Source organism: Schistocerca cancellata, chromosome 11, assembly GCF_023864275.1.
Source record: "Schistocerca cancellata isolate TAMUIC-IGC-003103 chromosome 11, iqSchCanc2.1, whole genome shotgun sequence".
NCBI classification, from domain to species: domain Eukaryota; kingdom Metazoa; phylum Arthropoda; class Insecta; order Orthoptera; family Acrididae; genus Schistocerca; species Schistocerca cancellata.
Genome location: NC_064636.1, coordinates 15831076 through 15842022, shown reverse-complemented (window position 1 = coordinate 15842022; position 10947 = coordinate 15831076). Strand labels below are relative to the sequence as shown.

General features: G+C 44.9%; 1 non-coding gene across 1 annotated transcript; it reads left to right on the top strand.

Annotated features, from left to right (window-relative positions):
- Nucleotides 1-8425: 8425 nt before the first annotated feature.
- Trnat-ugu (transfer RNA threonine (anticodon UGU)) lies at nt 8426-8500 on the top strand. The gene has a single exon. It is a non-coding gene; the product is annotated as a tRNA-Thr (tRNA).
- The last annotated feature ends 2447 nt before the right edge of the window (nt 8501-10947 follow it).

Genomic DNA, 10947 nt, shown 5'->3' with positions numbered 1-10947 from the left:
ATAGTCCCGTAGTTCGCGCGGACGCCGCAACAAGCCACCGCGCCACTTGCCGGCATCCTTCCCGTTCACACTGATGCAAGCTGCAGCTCCGTAGCTGACGTGTCCGCATCGCTGTGCTACTTCATAGTGTTTATACGATTATTGAATCGCCCGCCGCGTGTGAGATACGGTCAGTGATACGGTTTTTTGACCGCGAGAAGTCTATCAGCTGCAGAAATTCATCGTCAGTTAACAGTAGTTTATGGCTCGAATGCAGTGAGTGAAGGTAAAGTGCGTCAATGGGTTAGAGAGTTTAAAAATGGCCGCCAAAACGTCCGTGACGAAGAACGCTCGGGCCGGCCCCCTGTGATCACTGATGATGATCTGGTGGCTGCAGTCGAAACAAAGATTCGTGCGGACAGAAGATTCACAATTTCCACTCTTTCTTTGGAATTTCCACAAGTTTCAAGATCGGTTTTGTACAAAATTGTGTCTGAAAACGTAAACTTTAAGAAACTGTGTTCTCGGTGGGTGCCCAGACTCCTCGCAGAGGACCCCAAAGGGAAGAGATTTGCCACTTCATTGGACTTTTTGATTCGTTACGAGGAAGAAGGGGACGACATGTTGAGTCAAATTGTCACTGGAGATGAAACGTCGGTATCCCGTATCACTCCCGAAAGCGAGCGACAATCGATGGAATGGCGACACACAACCTCACCCGTCAAGGTCACAGCCAAACAGACGCTGTCAAAGCGCAAGATTACGGCAACTGTGTTCTGGGACCGGCGCGGTGGTTTGCTAGTGGACTTTATGCCACGAGGAACGACAATCAGCTCGGATGCCTACTGTGCAACTCTAAAGAAGCTCCGCAGAGCAAGTCAAAACAAAAGGCGCGGCATGCTGACAAAAGGAGTTTTGCTCCTGCACGATAACGCTAGGCCTCCACACCTCTCAAAAGACTCGGGATTTGATCGATTCTTTTGGCTGGGAAGTTTTGGACCGTGCACCATACAGCCCCGACCTTGCTACCTTCTCCGGTACCTGAAACACCATCTTGGCGGGCAGCGCTTCAATGACGACGATGAAGTGAAAGCGGCCGTGAACTCTTGGCTGTCGGAGCAGGCGGCCGAATTCTTTGAAGAGGGAGTAAGAAACTTAATTGTACGGTATGACAAGTGCTTAAATAAACAAGGCAACTATGTAGAAAAATAGGTAAAAGTGTGTAGAATCAGAAAATAAAAGTTTTTTTACAAAAGTATTTGTATCTTTTTTTTAAAAAATAAAAACGGCCCTTACTTGAAAAACAACCCTCGTATTTTTCTCTTTTTTTCTTATAACACGAAGATATGTAGTCGGTGAGGTAGATAGGCTGCTTATTACTAGGCCAGTAATTTAGTCTAGTACTGAGTGATAAGGACCTCAGAGTGTGTGAATGACATTGTTTCTCAAGTATTGTACCTTAATATAACGGTGTATTGGTACCCATCAAGGAAGTTGCATGGTAACCACGGCAACAGCACCCCACCACAGCTCATTGTACCTCTGGTGCGATTCTCGACAGGTGTGACGCCATCTGGTTAGTGGCGCGTGTGAATGTATCTGCTCTCTCAGCCATCTGTTTGTTTTGCGCTGACGAGCCTTCTCTGTTTGAATCATCTAAGCGTGCGCATCCCACGCTTCCACCTACAGTTACTACAGTCAGTCTTAAGAAGGTGTACCGGCATTTGTACAGTGCTGAACATTTAGACATTTTGTATTTAGTAGAATATACAGGGTGAGTCACCTAACATTACCGCTGGATATATTTCGTAAACCACATCAAATACTGACGAACCGATTCCACAGACCGAACGTGAGGAGAGGGGCTAGTGTAATTGGTTAATACAAACCATAAAAAAATGCACAGAAGTATGTTTTTTAACACAAACCTACGTTTTTTTAAATGGAACCACGTTAGTTTTGTTAGCACATCTGAACATATAAACAAATACGTAATCAGTGCCGTTTGTTGCATAGTAAAATGTTAATTACATCCGGAGATATTGTAACCTAAAGTTGACGCTTGGGTACCACTCCTCCGCTGTTCGATCGTGTGTGTCGGAGAGCACCGAATTACGTAGGGATCCAAAGGGAACGGTGATTTACCTTAGGTACAGAACAGACTGGAACAGCACATTACGTCCACATGCTAACACCTTTTTATTGCTCTTTTTCACTAACGCACATGTACATTACCATGAGCAGTGAGGTACACGTAGACACGTGGTTTCCGTTTTCAATTACGGAGTGGAATAGAGTGTGTGCCGACATGTCAGGCCAATAGATGTTCAATGTGGTGGCCATCATTTGCTGCACACAATTGGAATCTCTGGCGTAACGAATGTCGTACACGCCGCAGTACATCTGTTGTAATGTCGCCGCAGGCTGCCACAATACGTTGTTTCATATCCTCTGGGGTTGTAGGCACATGACGGTACACATTCTCCTTTAACGTACCCCACAGAAAGAAGTCCAGAGGTGAAAGGTCAGGAGAATGGGCTGGCCAATTTATGCATCCTCCACGTCCTATGAAACGCCCGTCGAACATCCTGTCAAGGGTCAGCCTAGTGTTAATTGCGGAATGTGCAGGTGCACCATCATGCTGATACCACATACGTCGACGCGTTTCCAGTGGGACATTTTCGAGCAACGTTGGCAGATCATTCTGTAGAAAGGCGATGTATGTTGCAGTGCTCTCCGATACACACGATCGAACAGTGGAGGAGTGGTACTCAAGCGTCAACTTTAGGTCACAATATCTCCGGATGTAATTAACATTTTACAATGCAACAAAATGGCACTGATTACGTATTTGTTTATATGTTCAGATGTGCTAACAAATCTAACGTGGTTCCATTTAAAAAAACGTAGGTTTGTGTTAAAAAACATACTTCTGTGCACTTTTTTATGGTTTGTATTAACCAATTACACTAGCCCCTCTCCTCACGTTCGGTCTGTGGAATGGATTCGTCAGTATTTGATGCGGTTTACGAAATACATCCGGCGGTAACGTTAGGTGACTCACCCAGTATATCCGGATTTTCGGTTTTCCAAAATAGAAGTGAGAATTTACGATCCGTCCTCATAGCTGTACTTCCAGCAGTACCTCATCTCCTGCGTTCCCAATTTCTCAGAAGTTGTCCTACGAAAATTTCAGAAGTAGCACTCCTGGAAGAAAGGATATTGTGACAATATTCCTTCGTCACATCCTGGGGTTAGAGACCCGCTCCGGCACACAGTTTTTATCTGCCAGTAAGTTTCACATCGGCGCACATCCACAGCAGAGTGAACACACAATCTATTTCATAATCTATTGGCATCATAAAAATGTTATGAGGTATAATGTAGACCAAGTGGGTCTCTCGTAAATGATATTATCTCCTTAACTGTTATCCCCACAAAAATGTTATTACAGTTTTCGGTAGAAATCTTAGGGTCCTATTAAGAAATGCCATCGGACCTTTTGTACGAATTTATTACTTTTACATGACAAAAGTGAGTCCCACATTAATTATCTCATATAATGTCATCGTCACAAAAAATTTTGTTATAGTTTTTGGTAGAACTCTGTGGGTGCTATTCAGAACTATCATCAGAACTATTCTACGAATTTTGCTTTCGTAGAGAAAGTGAGTACCAGATTAAAACAATTATTGTATAAACTACACTCCTGGAAATTGAAATAAGAACACCGTGAATTCGTTGTCCCAGGAAGGGGAAACTTTATTGACACATTCCTGGGGTCAGATACATCACATGATCACACTGACAGAACCACAGGCACATAGACACAGGCAACAGAGCATGCACAATGTCGGCACTAGTACAGTGTATATCCACCTTTCGCAGCAATGCAGGCTGCTATTCTCCCATGGAGACGATCGTAGAGATGCTGGATGTAGTCCTGTGGAACGGCTTGCCATGCCATGTCCACCTGGCGCCTCAGTTGGACCAGCGTTCGTGCTGGACGTGCAGACCGCGTGAGACGACGCTTCATCCAGTCCCAAACATGCTCAATGGGGGACAGATCCGGAGATCTTGCTGGCCAGGGTAGTTGACTTACACCTTCTAGAGCACGTTGGGTGGCACGGGATACATGCGGACGTGCATTGTCCTGTTGGAACAGCAAGTTCCCTTGCCGGTCTAGGAATGGTAGAACGATGGGTTCGATGACGGTTTGGATGTACCGTGCACTATTCAGTGTCCCCTCGACGATCACCAGTGGTGTACGGCCAGTGTAGGAGATCGCTCCCCACACCATGATGCCGGGTGTTGGCCCTGTGTGCCTCGGTCGTATGCAGTCCTGATTGTGGCGCTCACCTGCACGGCGCCAAACACGCATACGACCATCATTGGCACCAAGGCAGAAGCGACTCTCATCGCCGAAGACGGCACGTCTCCATTCGTCCCTCCATTCACGCCTGTCGCGACACCACTGGAGGCGGGCTGCACGATGTTGGGGCGTGAGCGGACGACGGCCTAACGGTGTGCGGGACCGTAGCCCAGCTTCATGGAGACGGTTGCGAATGGTCCTCGCCGATACCCCAGGAGCAACAGTGTCCCTAATTTGCTGGGAAGTGGCGGTGCGGTCCCCTACGGCACTGCGTAGGATCCTACGGTCTCGGGGTGCATCCGTGCGTCGCTGCGGTCCGGTCCCAGGTCGACGGGCACGTGCAACTTCCGCCGACCACTGGCGACAACATCGATGTACTGTGGAGACCTCACGCCCCACGTGTTGAGCAATTCGGCGGTACGTCCACCCGGCCTCCCGCATGCCCACTATACGCCGTCGCTCAAAGTCCGTCAACTGCACATACGGTTCACGTCCACGCTGTCGCGGCATGCTACCAGTGTTAAAGACTGCGATGGAGCTCCGTATGCCACGGCAAACTGGCTGACACTGACGGCGGCGGTGCACAAATGCTGCGCAGCTAGCGCCATTCGACGGCCAACACCGCGGTTCCTGGTGTGTCCGCTGTGCCGTGCGTGTGATCATTGCTTGTACAGCCCTCTCGCAGTGTCCGGAGCAAGTATGGTGGGTCTGACACACCGGTGTCAATGTGTTCTTTTTTCCATTTCCAGGAGTGTATTATCGTCACAAAAATGTTCTTATCATGTTCAATACGAGGTGCATCCAAGTTCTAAGGCCTACGATTTTTTTTCTAATTAACTACGCACTCGAAATCGATGAAACTGGCGTTACTTCTCGACGTAATCGCCCTGCAGACGTACACATTTTTCACAACGCTGACGCCACGATTCCGTGGCAGCGGCGAAGGCTTCTTTAGGAGTCTGTTTTGACCACTGGAAAATCGCTGAGGTAATAGCAGCACGGCTGGTGAATGTGCGGCCACGGACAGTGTCTTTCATTGTTGGAAAAAGCCAAAAGTCACTAGGAGCCAGGTCAGGTGAGTAGGGAGCACGAGGAATCACTTCAAAGTTGTTGTCACGAAGAAACTGTTGTGTAACCTTAGCTCGATGTGCGGGTGCGTTGTCTCGGTGAAACAGCACACGCGCAGCCATTCCCGGACGTTTTTGTTGCAGTGCAGGAAGGAATTTGTTCTTCAAAACATTTTCGTAGGATGCACCTGTTACCGTAGTGCCCTTTGGAACGCAATGGGTAAGGATTATGCCCTCGCTGTCCCAGAACATGGACGCCATCATTTTTTCAGCACTGGCGGTTACCCGAAATTTTTTTGGTGGCGGTGAATGTGTGTGCTTCCATTGAGCTGACGGCCGCTTTGTTTCTGGATTGAAAAAGGGCATCCACGTCTCATACATTGTCACAACCGATGTCGTTGTGCGTCAACATTGCTCGGCAACGTGCCACACGGGCAGCCGTGTGGTCGTCCGTCAGCATTCGTGGCACCCACCTGGATGACACTTTTCGCATTTTCAGGTCGTCGTGCAGGATTGTGTGCACAGAACCCACAGAAATGCCAACTCTGGAGGCGATCTGTTCGACAGTCATTCGGCGATCCCCGAAAACAATTCTCTCCACTTTCTCGATCGTGTCGTCAGACTGGCTTGTGTGAGCCCGAGGTTGTTTTGGTTTGTTGTCACATGATGTTCTGCCTCCATGAAACTGTCGCACCCACGAACACACTTTCGACACATCCGTAACTCTATCACCACATGTCTCCTTCAACTGTCGATGAATTTCAATTGTTTTCACACCATGCTAATTCAGAAAACGAATGACTGCACGCTGTTCAAGTAAGGAAAACGTCGCCATTTTAAGTATTTAAAACAGTTCTCATTCTCGCCGCTGGCAGTAAAATTCCATCTGCCGTACGGTGCTGCCATCTCTGGGACGTAATGAAAATGAACGCGGCCTCATTTTAAACACAATACGCATGTTTCTATCTCTTTCCAGTCCGGAGAAAAAAAATCGGAGGCCTTAGAACTTGAATGCACCTCGTACAACTCTTTGGGTGCTATCCAGAACTGCCAACAGAACAGTTATACAAATTTATTTTTCCCAAACTGACAAATAATTTTTTACCATACCAAAACTTTGCCGAGTTATTGTTTTCTTCCCGAAATTCTGCAGAACTATTCGTGTTTTGAGCAGGGAAATCTAGAACTATGGTTTACATATCAAGAACTATGGAAAAAATGTATATTTCTCGTAAAAGGGGTGCAAACTTCACAGGAAATGCTCATAAGCATTCCTTATTAAATGCAGTTACTACGTAAACAATTACCTGCACAGAATATGTTACTAGTATTTTCGACAGAACTCTTACAATGCTATCCAGAGCTGTCACCAGAACGTACGAATAGACATAATTTTTTTGTAGAGTGAGTGAGTCCCACAATTAATCAATTATCTTACAAACTATTATAACCACTAAAATTGTTATTATGATTATCGATAGAAGTCTTGTGGTGTTATCCAGAACTTTTCATCAAAACTGTTGTACAAATTTATTTTTTCTGTGGAGACAGTGGGTCTAACATCAAAGCAGTTACCGTATAAACTATCATCGCCACAAAAAGATGTTATTAGGATTTTCGATAGAGCCCTTGGTGTTCTGTTTAGAACTGTTGTACGAATTTACTTTTTGGCAACGTTGACAAAGAATGTTTTTGATACGAAATTTTTTTCGAGTATTGTTGTTTTCTTCGATAAATTCAGCAGGGCTATTAAAATTTTGTTCAAAGAGCTGTAGAACTATGGCATTTCTATCAAGAACTCTGAAAAAAAAAATATATTTCTGAGGAAAAAGATTGCCAACTTCACAGTAAGTGAAGAGGTTTCCTCCTTAAATTTCAATTATCTCGTAACCTATTAGCTGCACAAAAAACTGTTATTGGGATATTCGACAGAACTATTGGGATTCTGTTCAGAACTGCCCTCAGAACTGTTATACGAATTTACTTTTTGGGAAAATTAATAAAGAATGTTTGCTGTACGAAATTTTTTTCAAGTATTGTTGTTTTATTCGTTAAATTCTACATAACTATTCAAATTTGGTACAAAGAACTTTAGAACTATGCCATGTCTATTAAGAACTCTGAAAAAAATATACATTTCTGAAAAAAAGGGTGCCAACTTCACAGTAAGTGAAAAGATTTTCTCCTTAAATTGCAATTATCTCGCAAACTATTAGCTGCACAAAAAAATGTTATTTGGATTTTAGATAGAACTATCGGGGCTCTGTTCAGAACTGTCCTCATAACTGTTACATTTTGCGAAAATCGACAAAAAATTGTTTCTACACCACAATTTTTACGACTACTATTGTTTTCTTCTCTAAATTCTGCAGAACTATTGAAATTTTGAACAAAGAACTCTAGAACTATGACTTATTTATCAAGAACCCTGAAAAAAATATATATTTCTGAAAAAAAGGGTGTCAGCTTCACAGTAGGAGCTCTTATGGAGTTCTTAATTAAGTTGCAATTACCTGTTTAACTATTACCTGCACAACAAAATGCTACTAGGATTTTCGATAAAACTCTTCACGTAGTGTCCAGAACCGTCATCAGAACTGTTGTACGAATATATTTATATTTTCTGTAGAGAAAGTGTGTCCCACAGTAAATCAATTTATCTCATAAACTATTATCGCCATAGAAAAATGTTGTTGCGATCTTCGATAGAGCTCTTGGGGTTCTGTTCAGAACTGTCCTCAGAACTGTTCTACGAGTTTAATTTTTGCGAAAATTGACAAAGAATGTTTTCGATACGATAATTTTTTCGAATACTGTTGTTTTCTTCGCTACATTCTGTAGAACTATTGAAATTTTGTGCAAAGAACTCTAGAACTACGGCACATCTATCAAGAACTACGAAAATGTGTATATTTCTCGAAAAAGGTGTGCTAACTTCACACGACTGAGTGTGGGTTTCGCGGGAGGCGTGCCAGGGATAAGTCCCTGCAGTCGCACTGTCCTCTGTGCCCTCGGTGGCTCAGGTGGACAGAGCGTCTGCCATGTGAGCAGGAGATCCCGGGTCCGAGTCCCGGTCGGGGCACACATTTTCGCCTGTCCCCGTTGACATACACTACTCACCATTAAAACTGCTACACCACCAAGATGACGTGCTACAGACGCGAAATTTAACCGACAGGAAGAAGATGCTGTGATACGCAAATCATTAGCTTCTCAGAGCATTCACGCAAGGTTGGCGCCGATGGCGACACCTACAACGTGCTGACATGAGGAAAGTTTCCAACCGATTTCTCATTCACAAACAGCAGTCGACCGGCGTTGCCTGGTGAAACGTTGTTGTGATGCCTCGTGTAAGGAGGAGAAATGCGTACCATCACGTTTCCGACTTTGATAAAGGTCGGATCTTAGCCTATCGCAATTGTGGTTTATCGTATCGCGACACTGCTGCTCGCGTTGGTCGAGATCCGATGAGTGTTAGCAGAATATGGAATCGGTGGGTTCAGGAGGGAAATACGGAACGCCGTGCTGGATCCCAACGGCCTCGTATCACTAGCAGTGGAGATGAAAGGCATCTTATCCGCACGGCTGTAACGGATCGTGCAGCCACGTCTCGATCCATTAGTCAACAGATGGGGACGTTTGGAAGACAAGAACCGTCTGCACGAACAGTTCGACGACGTTTGCAGCAGCACGGACTATCAGCTCGGAGACCGTGGCTGCGGTTACCCTTGACGCTGCATCACAGACAGGAGCGCCTGCGATGGTGTAGTGACGACGTACCTGGGTGCACGAATGGCAAAACGCCATTTTTTTCGGACGAATCCATGTTCTGTTTACAGCAAAACTATGGTCGCATCCGTGTTAGACGACATCGCGGTGAACGCACACTGGAAATGTGTATTCGTCATCGCCCTATAGGCGTATCACCCGGCGTGATGGTATGGGGTGGCATCGGTTACACGCCTCTGTCACCTCTTGTTGGCATTGATTGCACTCTGAACAGTGGACGTTACATTTCAGATGTGTTACGACCCGTGGCTCTATCCTTGATTCGATCTCTGCGAAACCCTACATTTCAGCAGGATAATGCACGACCGCACGTTGCAGGTCCTGTACGGGTCTTTCTGGATACAGTAAATGTTCGACTGCTGCCCTGGCCGCACACTCTCTAGATCTCTCACCAATTGAAAACGTCTGGTCAATGGTGGCCGAGCAACTGGCTTGTCACAATACGCCAGTCACTACTCTCGATGAACTGTGGTATCGTGTTGAAGCTGCACGGGCAGCTGCACCTCTACACGCCATCCGAGCTCTGTTTGACTCAATGCCCAGGCGTATCGAGGCCGTTACTACGGCCAAAGGTGGTTGTTCTGGGTACTGATTTCTCAGGATCTCTGCACCCAAATTGCGTGAAAATATAATCACATGTCAGTTCTAGCATAATATATTTGTCCAATGAGTACCCGTTTATCGTGAGCATTTCTTCTTGGTGTAGCAATTTTAATGGCGAGTGGTGTAAATAATTCTAACACCATTTCCACTCTGGCAGGCTAGTTGCGTAGCTGCGGGGGTTCACCACATCTGTTACTTTCAACCGAATGTTGGAGTTCTATGGACCAAGTCATTTACAGTACATTACATAGCGAGCATTCCATTAGTTATTTAAATCCACAAGCATAATTTAAACAACATGATTCAAATGTTTCACATAACTGAAAGATGCATACATAGTCAAAGAATTTCTATAACAAATACAACATTATACATAAGCAGAACTACAAATTGACATAGAAATATCGATACAGATAGAATATAGGTCGAAAATAGGTGTTACGAAGTTTAGAGTTGAAGCAAAGACGAGATGACGAATTCGTCTCTTTCGCCAAAATATAATTTCGTGCGTTCCAGTTTGCAAACTTGTATGGGGAGCTTGCGTTCGGACGTGGAACACAATGTTCAAATGGTTCCAATGGCTCTGAGCACCACGGGACTTAACATCTGAGTTCATCGGTCCCCTAGAACGTAGAGAACTACTTAAACCTGACTAACCTAAGGACATCACAAACATCCATGCCGGAGGCAGGAATCGAACCTGCGACCGTAGCAACAGCGCGGTTCCGGACTGAAGCGCCTAGAACCGCTCGGCCACAACGGTCGGCACACAATTTTCAGCGTAACAGTCACGCGTATATCGTGACGTCACTCACACTCATGCGCTGGGAGTTTTAGCGACCACATTAAGGGGCTCCGGAACGCCCTATACTTGCAATGTTAAAATAACGCTTATAAATTACATCTTTCCTCACAAAGTATTTGAGGTAGGAAGTTGAACTTTTTACAGATTATTTATTGGAATATGGGCTACAACTTAACACAGGCATTTTACAAAAGTTTAGTTCAGTTATTAAAGATCTTTTTTTTTCAATTGTAATGAAAATTCACAACACTTTTTTGCAATTTTTTATTTGTATATTCAAAAATATACAGTTTTTTGGAAAAAGGCTGTGTTAAATTATGCAGAAGGTACTG